Source organism: Lissotriton helveticus, chromosome 3_1 (assembly GCF_964261635.1).
Source record: "Lissotriton helveticus chromosome 3_1, aLisHel1.1, whole genome shotgun sequence".
Taxonomy (NCBI): Eukaryota; Metazoa; Chordata; class Amphibia; order Caudata; family Salamandridae; genus Lissotriton; species Lissotriton helveticus.
This window is the reverse complement of record NC_136061.1, coordinates 342,605,949-342,619,247: the sequence shown is the minus strand read 5'-3', so window position 1 is coordinate 342,619,247 and position 13,299 is coordinate 342,605,949. Positions and strand designations below refer to the sequence as shown.

The following is a 13,299-nucleotide window of genomic DNA, read 5'->3' as shown; positions in this document are numbered from 1 at the left end:
GTTCATATAGATTGTGGGTGTAATTTACATTTTCATTAAGTAAATAATATTTTGGAGGTACAGGTAACACGATGATTTTTCTAGATCAGAGAAGAAAGAAAGAATAGAAAAGGATGAAGAGAGAGGGTAGAAAAGTGAGATGAGGAGAAGAGTTAAGATTTCAGCGAACAAAAGCGCAATAGAGCAGGGAAGTGCACTCGGGGTCAAGCTTGGACTCCAGCCATTTTAAAGATGTTTGTATTTCTGGAGATCATGGCATTTGAAACACGTGAGCTGAACGCCCACATTTAGGGGTGATTCAATGTTTGAGGAATATATATATAAAAACGGATACAACTAGACATGAGATATATACATATATATCATGTCTAGCTGTACCAGTTTATATATATCTATATCAAACATTGAATCACCCCTAAATGTCGGTTAATCGAATTCAGCTCTTTTCAGTGCGACCATGGATTGGTCATTTGGCTATTTATAACTGCAAATAAAGTGAGGGAGAAAAAAAAATTATATTTCAAGTCCATGAGAAAAGCAGACACCAACTCTCCATTTAAACCCAAAGGACTCTGTGGATGTCTGAGGGCAAAGCATGAGGACCTATGCAATGGCATTGAGGTGCCAGGCTGATCATCTGAATAGGAAGGGGTGGGGGCATGTATCTGATCACAGTTTGCAGCACATTTTGTAAGGGGTCATGTAGTCCCATGAATAAGTATAAAATTGAGGTCGAGTAATTGTCAGCACAGAACTTTGTGCAAGGGGTAGTATTACTGGCAAATTAAGTGCAAAAAATGTTTGCTGACATTGGGCCAGATGTACATAGACTTCCTTTTGTGATTTCCTAATAGCAAATTTTTGCGATTTGCTATTAGGAAATCGTGAATAGCTATGTAAAACAGGGTTTTATATTGTTAGTAATTCCCACTGGGTCGCAATTGACCTACCTCTTTAGTAACTTGCTTGGGAGAGAAACAAGCACAATCACTGGTTCTAGAAATAAGTCTACACCACACAGTGGCTAAATAAAACAAGCTCTGGAAAAGCCAATAGGCCAATCTCCCATGGAGACACCTCCTGTTACATGTGTTGTTACACTGTAGGCTTTAATTACTGCCTTCGAGCACTATCTCATTAAATGGCACCACACGCTCTCTTCCAAATCTTTATTATTTTTTTCCCATAGCATGTGGCGGCCGCGCCTTTGGTCTATAAACTCGACTTTGAGACCACGATTTAAGACAGCAGCTCGGCTGCCGCCAAAGAAACAAAGTATCAAACGATTCGCACAGATAGGATCAAACCCTGAGGATTAAAATGTGCTGTATCTATTTTTGGCTGGTCTGTCGGAAATCGCTTCACACTAGAGGAGGCTCGTAACTGGATTTATTAGCTATGGATAAGAAAAAGAGCTTGTTTGTGTTCTGCGTCCCGAGGAGAACCCTAAACCAAACATGCCAGGGTTCGAAACTAACCCTGGGCGGAGGAATCGGCTACGCCCACGGAGTAGGCGTAGTTTTGCCTTCTACGCATTTTGCGTAGGCAGCGTAGCCGGCAACACTACGCCCACTCCGTGAGCGTAGCCGAGTCGGCCGCCACCCGCCTCCCTCCCGCCCTCCACTAGATACTTTATTTAAGCAATTACACTGATTAAAACAATTTTAAAGCACTTACCTTGTCCGGGGCTCGTCCGGGGCTCCCTCTTTGAATAGCGTCCTTTTCCTGGAAACAAATGCGCACGCGCGGGCGGCCGCGCATGCGCATTTCTCGGGAGAAATGCGCATGCGCGGCCGCCCACGCATGCGCATTGGTATCCAGGAAAAGGACGCTATTCAAAGAGGGAGCCCCGGACGAGCCCCGGACAAGGTAAGTGCTTTAAAATTGTTTTAATCAGTGTAATTGCTTAAATAAAGTATGTAGGGGAGAGCGGGAGGGAGGTGCGTAGTGGGGCTACGCGGAGTGCGGGAGTGGGCGTAGCTTCTCGCCCTCTCCGCGTAGCTCCGCGGAGCCCCACTACGCCCAGGCTTATTCGAAACGCATCAACAGTTTTTCTTTCTGCTAAACAAGTGTTCTGAATATGTAATACCACTGTTGCTCATGTGTAATTAGGTCATACTTTTCTAAAGGTTGTTTATGAGATCAGTAGGGTCCCTGTTTGGCTATTGCCCTCGTTAACAAACAAATGAAACATCCTTTGAAATGTGGTTATCAAAGGCCTTTTTGTACTACTGTATCTTTATTTGTACAGAACCTGAGCAAAGACATATTTCTCTGTGTAACGAAATTATATGAGATGTGAAAATTGTCTGTGTGATATGTTCAATGTTGTGTATTTTGTAGTCAGTATGTCCCTGTGTATTGTTATGTATAGGATTTGATGTAATTTGAAAAATTAATAATTCCTTTTTTTTCCACAAAAATAAATTTGAAAAAGTTTCAACAGAAAAACTTTTTTATTAAAAAATTTGTATTGAATAAATTCAAGTGATCATATCAATTGAGGTGTGTGGTCTTGGTATGTGAGTGGTTGGATGAATGTAGATCAGTGGCGGCATTTGTTTGATGATTCGGTTTATCTGCGGCGCAGAATGCGGCCGCATATTTTTTATTTTATTTTTTAAACTTCCCTTTGCCGCACTATCTCTTTCATGGCGGTAGCGCCCCTTTCCTCAGACGAGTCGCGTCTAAGGAAAGATGGGCGTCACCATTAAAAAGCAACCGTGGCATGGAGCGTTTTTACAACAAAAAAAAAATGTGGTTGTCAACTTGACAAAGAAATGCCTTTTTTTATAAAAGCGCTCCATGCCGTGCTTTCACTTTAATGGTGGCTGCGCCCCTTTCCCTCGACGCAGCCCACCTAAGGAAAGGGGCTTTGCCACTATTAAAGTGAGAGCGCGGCATGGAGTACTTTTACAAACAAGCATTTGCAATGCAATAGATATCGCATTTTCAAGAGTTTCGTTAATGTGAGATCTATATTTTCTTACTATGCAAACAAATTAGGGCGGAAGGTGGGGAAATGATTTCTCCTTCTGTTTTAGAACGGTTTTATTATAGTCTTCTTTCACAATGCATTTTGTGCAATATTGTGCTTCTTCTTGGGAAAAACGTTATTCCAAGAAACAAAAGATTCTGTGATAAACAACTCAACAGGACACACATTTTGCCCTGAAATCTTAATATTGGTATGGTAGCACCTTCCCTCTTCCCTGCATTGCTCCTAACGGACTGCAAGGCCCTTCTGCAATGCACTTTTAACACTGGTAGACTAGCATGTGGAGTAAAAGCAGCAGGATTGCGTCGCTGGAAAGAAGGTATCTCCCTCTGGCCTACTGTACTGCCATTACTAGATGCCATATCCCCTTTCCTCTGTAAGGTCGGCAATGGAAGAATGGATCTTTCCTATTCCCTGCAGTGGCAACATTAAAAGGATGTCATATTCCCTCTGATTTCCAGTATCATTGGATGGATGCCACCTGCCCTACATTGCAATTACAACATTAGAAATATGGCACCTTCCCATCACCCTCTACTTTCGGCATCGAAAGACTGTCATATAATTTCTGCCCAGTTAGTATCAGAAGATGGCGCCTTCCTCTACAATAACAGCATCATACGTTGCCTGTTACCTGCAGTGCCAGTGTCTGCAGCGGGGAACAGCGTTTACAACGCAACTTTTACAACGCAGTACCTTTACCACGCAACTTTTACAACGCAAGTCGTTACAACGACTTGCGCTGGGGGGCGCTCTAGGATAGGGAATAGTTAATTTACTATCCAAAACCTTCCCTAATATCCACGGGTACTGGAGTTCGAACAGTAAATTAAACTATTCACTATCCAGCACCCCCAACGCAAGTCGTTGTAATGACTTGCGTTGTGAAAGTTGCGTAGTAAAGGCATGCGTTGTAAAAGCATGTGTGGTAATGACATACATCCGTCTGCAGCCTGGTACTCCCCCCACCCCCCTCTGCTCTTCAAGTACCAACGTTAGAAGGACTTCAGTCTCAGATGTGAGTCTTGAAACGATGGTACACTCCACCTGTTACTTTAGGTTGAAAGGCAGCCCAAAGGTTACTCTCACTGTTAGCCGAATTATTTGGGCAACTACGTAATTTATTATCTTTGCCAAAAAAAGTTAAACAGCATACTTCAACAATACCTCTATTTTTTGTCAACGCCCTCTTCTTTGGCGAGGCGATATTAATTCCTATTCTGTTCAGGGCCGGACTGAGAACCAAAACCGGCCCTGGCAAAGTGCTCGGCCGGCCCCCTGGGGGTGCGACCGAGCTCTCTACTGGGGCCGGTTTTCGGCCGATTTTGTTACAGGGCCGATTTTGCAGCATAGGCCCTGTAACAAAAACGGCCCCCAGGGCCCAAACCCGGCACCCACCCTTGCGGCGCCCCGGGGGATTGCCCGGTGCCCGCAACGGCCAGTCCGGGCCTGCTTTTGTTCTCAATGCAAGTGTTCCATTTCCCTGGCAGTTGTGACACTTCAGGCAGGATGAGGCACATAGTCTTCACCAAGTCTTTTTTTGTTTTTTTAACTACACATTCGGCTGCAAAGACTTCAGTTTTGTTTGGAAGCAATTTCTAGACTACTCAAAATCCCTGAAAATGTTCGCTATTTAATTATGCTCTTTATACATTCCACATATTTATCTAGGGGCACAAGAGGCAGATTTTGTGGCAGAAAGAGTGAGGTAAAACACAGAGAAAACTTTAACTGTCTATTAACTTGCTTTCAACTGAGCAATGTTTCCGGAGTCAGAAGGTGAAAAAAGGTGAAAAAGGCCAATATTGTTCACAAAAAAAAAATGCCCCTTTTAAATTTAAAGAATTTAAACATATGATTGATCTCGACATAGGCACAGGCTTTTGCATTAACCTCCTCCTTTCTACGACACAGCCTGGGTCAGAATCAGCAATACATATGGTCAAACATGACTAGTAATTTCCAGGCAGGCCGGTACCTCTGATAGGCCAGCAGAAACATAAACAGCGATGAGGTGACCCTCACTTTCTAAACCCGACCCTTATTTCAATCGTATTGGAGGGGTGGTAACTACGACCTTCACATACCTGATTTCTGACACAAAGGGGAAGTTACAAAGAGAAGTGGAGATATTTCTCCTTGTTACATCTCTTGGTGGTAGACACAGGTTTTAGGTACAATCCCAGGTTCACAGCCATTAGTAAATCTGGGATTGCGTCAAATTCCATGGGTGGACGCATGGCAACGGCTATGCTCCACCCATTAAAAACACCTACCAAGCCGCTGCATTGTGTTACACTTTGTTACAAAGGCAGGGAAAGCGGCGCAAATCTCACTATGTGCATGCAGCACAACACTTCACCCGTCATATTGTACTCCACGCAAAAACACATACACTCAGAACATGCTAATCTCTAATGTAATTTATTCCTCTCGGCATACATACACCCAGCACAAGTACTAACCACACATGCCATGCAAAGTACTGCAGCATACATACAATTAATTTAGGGTTCGAGGGAAGTTTAAAGACCTGAGCACAGTTATAACCCCCCTGAGAAGACTATGAAAAACAACAAATAACTGTGGGTCTACTAACATAATCAAGACTAAGTGTGTGTAGGGCTGGCTATGTGTCTGCTACCAAAATTGAATAGAAGACAAACTATTGGACAATTAACCATTGTGAAAAATGTCCATCAGTAACTCGTTCTGTGACACCCAGTACATCATTTGGTCTACTTCACAGTAGTTAGTCCATTGTTTTATCTCCGTGAATATGAAAAGGAGATAATTAGTGAAGGATGGATGTCTGGTAGATGTTATTCACTTGTAACTGAAAGCAGTGCATTGGTGAAAAAAGTGAGTGTGTGAAACATAAGATTGGATGATGCATGCAATGTAACTTTATTCTGGAGTCATGCACCTCCAACGTTAAAAACAATAGAGTGCAAAAAAGTTACATGGTTCAAACAAATAACTTCTGACTGGGTAAGCTGGTCGACATGTTTCTGCGGACTATTAAAGGTCAAGCAATGTACCTGCCGCTTCCTCAGGACCCATAAACTTGATTGCTACTGCTTACGTGAACTAAATAATAATTAAGTACAAAAGGACATATGTGAACAGAAATTATGAATGTCACCTGTTCACTTCCATTTTCCCTCCTTTGGTTCAAGGGGTCCGATTGTGAATTCACCAGCATGCCCACACATAGACAAGAAATGAAATGTAGAAAAAACCATAACACCTTCATTAGTAAGGGCTATTGAAAGACATTGCTAGATTATAATTCATAACATATCCTGGTCCAATGACCTTAATATGCAATCCATTGTACAGGTTATCAATGGCTCACCTTAATTTGTAAAGGGAAAAAGCCTCGCCTCACCTGGCAAACAGCTCAGGAAACTGAAGCACCGCTCTGTAGTGCAGAAAATGTAGAAAAGTCGAGATAAAACATATGACAGCCAAACAATGTCAGACTCACTCACTGTAGAGTACTTGTTTGTGCACTACAGAGGCTATAGATCTTTCAGTTATCAGGTTATTCAATTGTCCAATTGCTCATTCACTGGACTAATTCTTAACCATTGTAATTTAGAACCTCTTCATTGTATTATATATTTACTCTGTTTACCACATTAGATGTAGATGGAATGCCTATCTGAGAGTTTAACAACAATCCGTTTGTAATCCGATATGTTGTTGCAAAGATTACATTAAATATGACAGAAACATCTCTGAGCCCAATTTACAAATCGGGCTTTCAAGTTATCAATTACTGTCCATGGTTCACTATTCACTCTTTTCTGTCACTCTAAGTGAAGTTCTCATGATGGAAGAGTAAAACCAAGTATTTAGCGCAACCACGTAATCAAAATTAGTTCTGCGCACCCATTGAAAACTGCCATTTCATCGGTTTACTAACTCGCTCGTTCCAGCACATTGCCGTTTTAAAAGTTCAGACAGTCAGCACACATACCGTTAATGGGTTAATCTTAATCACTCGTCCATGCACCCTTACCTCTCCGTCGGTACTTCCAACAGCCTGCCGGGCTGTTTGGGGAGGTGCCGCGGATAGAGGTGGGTACTTCCTTATCGTTTTTTTCGCGAGCGTGATTGGACACACGCGCAATGATTGAACTACCGAAGCTCATGGGAATTGTAGTCAATCATGCGACGTGTGCTCGCGCATATAGATTAAGAAGCCTATGTGAACAGTGTTGAAATGTTCATATGAGGCATTATGAAATCGATCAATTAGTCTCATGTTCGTTTTCATGTAAATGATACATAAAACTTATAATAACGAATGATAGTATTCTGTTCGTTTTCATGTAAGTATGGTAAATTTACAAGGCTTATGATAACGCTACCAAGATAAATGTTAATTATTGTGGTAGACAGCACGCGCGAAACCACAAACTGTGGGATCTCTAATACACATTATTTCATGATATTTTTTATATATACATCTTAGATGCATTGTGGGATATGTGGTTCATAATTGGTTCAAAGAAAGATCTCAATAAATGTATCTTCCTGACCAATGTGATAGATGAACAACCACATATTTTTATTGAATGGAACGATAAATCGTCAGGATACCAGCAGGTGGTCAATGCTTATTACGCCAAATCTGTGCATTCAACAACTTTTTAAGCGATGGAGAGAATGATTTATATCTTATTCATGAGACCATTCCTGGCAATCAAGGGACATCCTAGGTTAGTGATTCTATAATGTCATCCAGGGGATATCTTCATTCAGCCCTGCTTTGTCACAATCAAGTTTGTACACCCATTTTTGTTCTATTTTGAAAAGGTGTTTAGACACATCGGTGATATGCGCGGGGATGTTGGGTTGTTCCAATACCGTCCATTCAAAATCTGTCGGTTTATGGCCCACTTGAATGTAGTGATTCGTCAGACGGGTCGCTTGTTTTTTGCACCTTATTGTGCTCTTATGTTCGGAAATTCTCGTTCTGATCTTCCGGGTAGTCATTCTGACATACCTAAGTGAGCACGGACAAGTGATCAGGTAAATCAAATTGCTACTATTGCAATTTGTAAATCGCTTTTGTTCCCAACGACGGCTAGTCCCTATGTCAATAGATGTCGTGTGTTTAGTCTGCGGGCACGCAGCACAATTTCCACACGGATGGTGCCCTGTCACTGGTGGCATATTCCACAATGTACCCACTTGATGGATCTCCCTCGGTGGGGGTCTGGTATGTATCAACTTGTCTCTTATGCTAGTTGCTCGTTTAAAAGCAAACAGTGGTTGTGCCAAAGAATCTTTCCCGGTGTTCAGAATCTTCCAATGTTTACGAACTATGCGTTGAATCGCGTTCGACCTTGTACTGAAGGTGTTGACACATGTCAGTCTTTCATTCTTTTCTTTGGGGACAGGTGGTTCAAGTAGAGCTTCTCGATTATTGTTCGCTGCTCTCTTTTTTGAGGCCTCGGTTTCGTGAGCACGAACGTGGGCGACCCGTTTCAGACACAGATCGAAATGTCCAAATTTTTCCGGAAAGTGAGACTCCACTTCTTTTTCTCTAAAAATGATCAAGCTGACACCAGCTCCCAGAACACTGGACTGAAGAAACCATCAACTTTCAGTCCATTAACAGGGATGGTTCCTGCGAAGGTTCTCACCTTTGAAGAAGCTGTACAGCACGATGTACATGCGTTATTTAAACAAGCACACAAACCGTTTGTGAACATCTCCAAACCTGAACAAGAGGCTTTGAAAGAATTGATAAAAGATAATTCAATTACAATTAAACCAGCCGATAAGGGAGGGGCTACGGTATTGATGGATACGACTACCTACAGAGAGGAGTGTTTACGCCAACTGGGAGATACACGCTCTTACCAACCATTGACAGAAGACCCAACACCAAGATTAGCAACAACTATTGGACACATTATAGAAGAAGCGTTGGCGGAGGGCTGGATAACAACTAAGGAAGCAGCCTATCTGATGACTTCACATCCAATCAGACCTTACTTCTACGTCCTGCCGAAGATTCATAAGGCGACGAGACCGCCACCCGGTCGCCCGATAATCTCCGGGATTGGTTCGATACTGGAACCTTTATCAACGTTTGTTGACATCTTCTTGAGACCAATGGTCAAATTGATGCCTACTTACCTCCAAGACACTAAGGACCTACTCAGACTCCTACCTGAAATTGAATTTGATATCGCGACAGATCTTCTAGTGTCCTTTGACGTGGAGTCATTGTATACATCCATTCCTCAAAACGAAACTTTAGAAGCGATTGAAACCTTGCTGGGTGAGAGAGATCTTGATTCAATAACACCAATCTCAGTGATTATGAATCTGGCTGCCATAGCCATGAAAGAACATTTTTTCGATTTTGAAGGCCAGTGCTACCTACAAACATCTGGGACGAGCATGGGCAGCGTTTTCGCGCCGAGCCTGGCTAATCTATACATGCACAAATTCGAACAGGACCACGTTCTGAACACTGATAACCCATATGTAACATCGATACGTACATGGAGAAGATATATTGACGATATCTTGGTGATTTGGCGTGGAGATGAACTGTCTCTCCAGTCTTTCCATAGTTGGCTCAATAATCGTAACAGGTTCTTACGTTTCACACTGGAAAGTAGTCCACACTCATTGTCATTTCTAGACCTTCTGATCACTGCGACACCACAGGGCCTCAAATCAGAACTGTTCAGGAAACCCATGGCCCGCAACTCACTACTACAGTATACCAGTTGTCATCCGAAGTCCTTGCGTGACAACTTACCATATTGACAGTTTCTACGTGTACAACGAAACTGCACTATGAGAGAAGATTTCGAGAAACACTCTTAAGAATACCCAAAAACTTGTGGACAGGAGTTATCCGAAAAAACTTATCAAGCGCTCAAAAAAGAGAGCAGCGAACAATAATCGAGGAGCTCTACTTGAACCACCTGTCCCCAAAGAAAAGAATGAAAGACTGACATGTGTCAACACCTTCAGTACAAGGTCGAACGCGATTCAACGCATAGTTCGTAAACATTGGAAGATTCTGAACACCGGGAAAGATTCTTTGGCACAACCACTGTTTGCTTTTAAACGAGCAACTAGCATAAGAGACAAGTTGATACATACCAGACCCCCACCGAGGGAGATCCATCAAGTGGGTACATTGTGGAATATGCCACCAGTGACAGGGCACCATCCGTGTGGAAATTGTGCTGCGTGCCCGCAGACTAAACACACGACATCTATTGACATAGGGACTAGCCGTCGTTGGGAACAAAAGCGATTTACAAATTGCAATAGTAGCAATTTGATTTACCTGATCACTTGTCCGTGCTCACTTAGGTATGTCGGAATGACTACCCGGAAGATCAGAATGAGAATTTCCGAACATAAGAGCACAATAAGGTGCAAAAAACAAGCGACCCGTCTGAAGAATCACTACATTCAAGTGGGCCATAAACCGACAGATTTTGAATGGACGGTATTGGAACAACCCAACATCCCCACGCATATCACCAATGTGTCTAAACACCTTTTCAAAATAGAACAAAAATGGGTGTACAAACTTGATTGTGACAAAGCGGGGCTGAATGAAGATATCTCCTGGATGACATTATAGAATCACTAACCTAGGATGTCCCTTGATTGCCAGGAATGGTCTCATGAATAAGATATAAATCATTCTCTCCATCGCTTAAAAAGTTGTTGAATGCACAGATTTGGCGTAATAAGCATTGACCACCTGCTGGTATCCTGACTATTTATCGTTCCATTCAATAAAAATATGTGGTTGTTCATATATCACATTGGTCAGGAAGATACATTTATTGAGATCTTTCTTTGAACCAATTATGAACCACATATCCCACAATGCATCTAAGATGTGTATATAAAAAATATCATGAAATAATGTGTATTAGAGATCCCACAGTTTGTGGTTTCGCGCGTGCTGTCTACCACAATAATTAACATTTATCTTGGTAGCGTTATCATAAGCCTTGTAAATTTACCATACTTACATGAAAACGAACAGAATACTATCTTATTCGTTATTATAAGTTTTATATATCAATTACATGAAAACGAACATGAGACTAATTGATTGATTTCATAACGCCTCATATGAACATTTCAACACCGTTCACATAGGCTTCTTAATCTATATGCGCGAGCACACGTCGCATGATTTACTACAATTCCCATGAGCTTCGGTAGTTCAATCATTGCGCGTGTGTCCAATCACGCTCGCGAAAAAAACGATAAGGAAGTACCCACCTCTATCCGCGGCACCTCCCCAAACAGCCCGGCAGGCTGTTGGAAGTACCGACGGAGAGGTAAGGGTGCATGGACGAGTGATTAAGATTAACCCATTAACGGTATGTGTGCTGACTATCTGAACTTTTAAAACGGCAATGTGCTGGAACGAGCGAGTAAGTAAACCGATGAAATGGCAGTTTTCAATGGGTGCGCAGAACTAATTTTGATTACGTGGTTGCGCTAAATACTTGGTTTTACTCTTCCATCATGAGAACTTCACTTAGAGTGACAGAAAAGAGCGAATAGTGAACCATGGACAGTAATTGATAACTTGAAAGGCCGATTTGTAAATTGGGCTCAGAGATGTTTCTGTCATATTTGATGTAATCTTTGCAACAACATATCGGATTACAAACGGATTGTTGTTAAACTCTCAGATAGGCATTCCATCTACATCTAATTGGGTAAAGAGAGTAAATATATAATACAATGAAGAGGTTCTAAATTACAATGGTTAAGAATTAGTCCAGTGAATGAGCAATTGGACAATTGAATAACCTGATTACTGAAAGATCTATAGCCTCTGTAGTGCACAAACAAGTACTCTACAGTGAGTGAGTCTGACATTGTTTGGCTGTCATATGTTTTATCTCGACTTTTCTACATTTTCTGCACTACAGAGCGGTGCTTCAGTTTCCTGAGCTGTTTGCCAGGTGAGGCGAGGCTTTTTCCCTTTACAAATTAAGGTGAGCCATTGATAACCTGTACAATGGATTGCATATTAAGGTCATTGGACCAAGATATGTTATGAATTATAATCTAGCAATGTCTTTCAATAGCCCTTACTAATGAAGGTGTTATGGTTTTTTCTACATTTCATTTCTTGTCTATGTGTGGGCATGCTGGCGAATTCACAATCGGACCCCTTGAACCAAAGGAGGGAAAATGGAAGTGAACAGGTGACATTCATCATTTCTGTTCACATATGTCCTTTTGTACTTAATTATTATTTAGTTCACGTAAGCAGTAGCAATCAAGTTTATGGGTCCTGAGGAAGCGGCAGGTACATTGCTTGACCTTTAATAGTCGGCAGAAACATGTCGACCAGCTTACCCAGTCAGAAGTTATTTGTTTGAACTATCTGACTTTTTTGCACTCTATTGTTTTTAACGTTGGAGGTGCATGACTCCAGAATAAAGTTACATTGCATGCATCATCCAATCTTATGTTTAACACACTCACTTTTTTCACCAATGCACTGCTTTCAGTTACAAGTAAATAACATCTACCAGACATCCATCCTTCACTAATTATCTCCTTTTCATATTCACAGAGATAAAACAATGGACTAACTACTGTGAAGTAGACCAAATGATGTACTGGGTGTCACAGAACGAGTTACTGATGGACATTTTTCACAATGGTTAATTGTCCAATAGTTTGTCTTCTATTCAATTTTGGTAGCAGACACATAGCCAGCCCTACACACACTTAGTCTTGATTATGTTAGTAGACCCACAGTTATTTGTTGTTTTTCATGCAAAGTACTGCTCCATCCTTGTACTGTACCTTTCCTAGGCACAAACACAACTAATACAAAGTCACTACTCCTGCGCTACACAGCACTCCACAACATACCTGATATAGACCTAGGGTGAGTTAAGCACACAGCAGAGGAACTTTTAAAAAGGTGAGTGGCCTCACTCTAGTGATTCAGGGTAAAAAGATTATGTAACCTACTAGTAATCACTACACGTTATGCTGCCACCACCACGCTCGTACTGCTTAACTCCTGGTGTATGCGGTACCCTCACCCCCACTATGCGAGTAGCGCTTTGGGCACCCCTTCCAGTCCAATAAGACTGCAATTCTTGAGACAAGACAATGCATGGCGCACCCACATGAGCCGGGTTTGCTTATGACAAACATATTATCATTAGAGATCCCGGCAACAGTACAGTTGGGTACTCAGGGCGGGGATACATGTTTGTTTTTTTACCACACAGAAGACTTTACTGTCCCAACAA

General features: G+C 41.9%; 1 protein-coding gene across 3 annotated transcripts in view; it reads right to left on the bottom strand.

Annotated features, from left to right (window-relative positions):
- The window catches only part of ZSWIM7 (zinc finger SWIM-type containing 7), a 753,195-nt gene that overhangs the window by 18,685 nt on the left and 721,211 nt on the right, over positions 1-13,299 (bottom strand). The gene's annotated exons all lie outside the window — the stretch shown is intronic.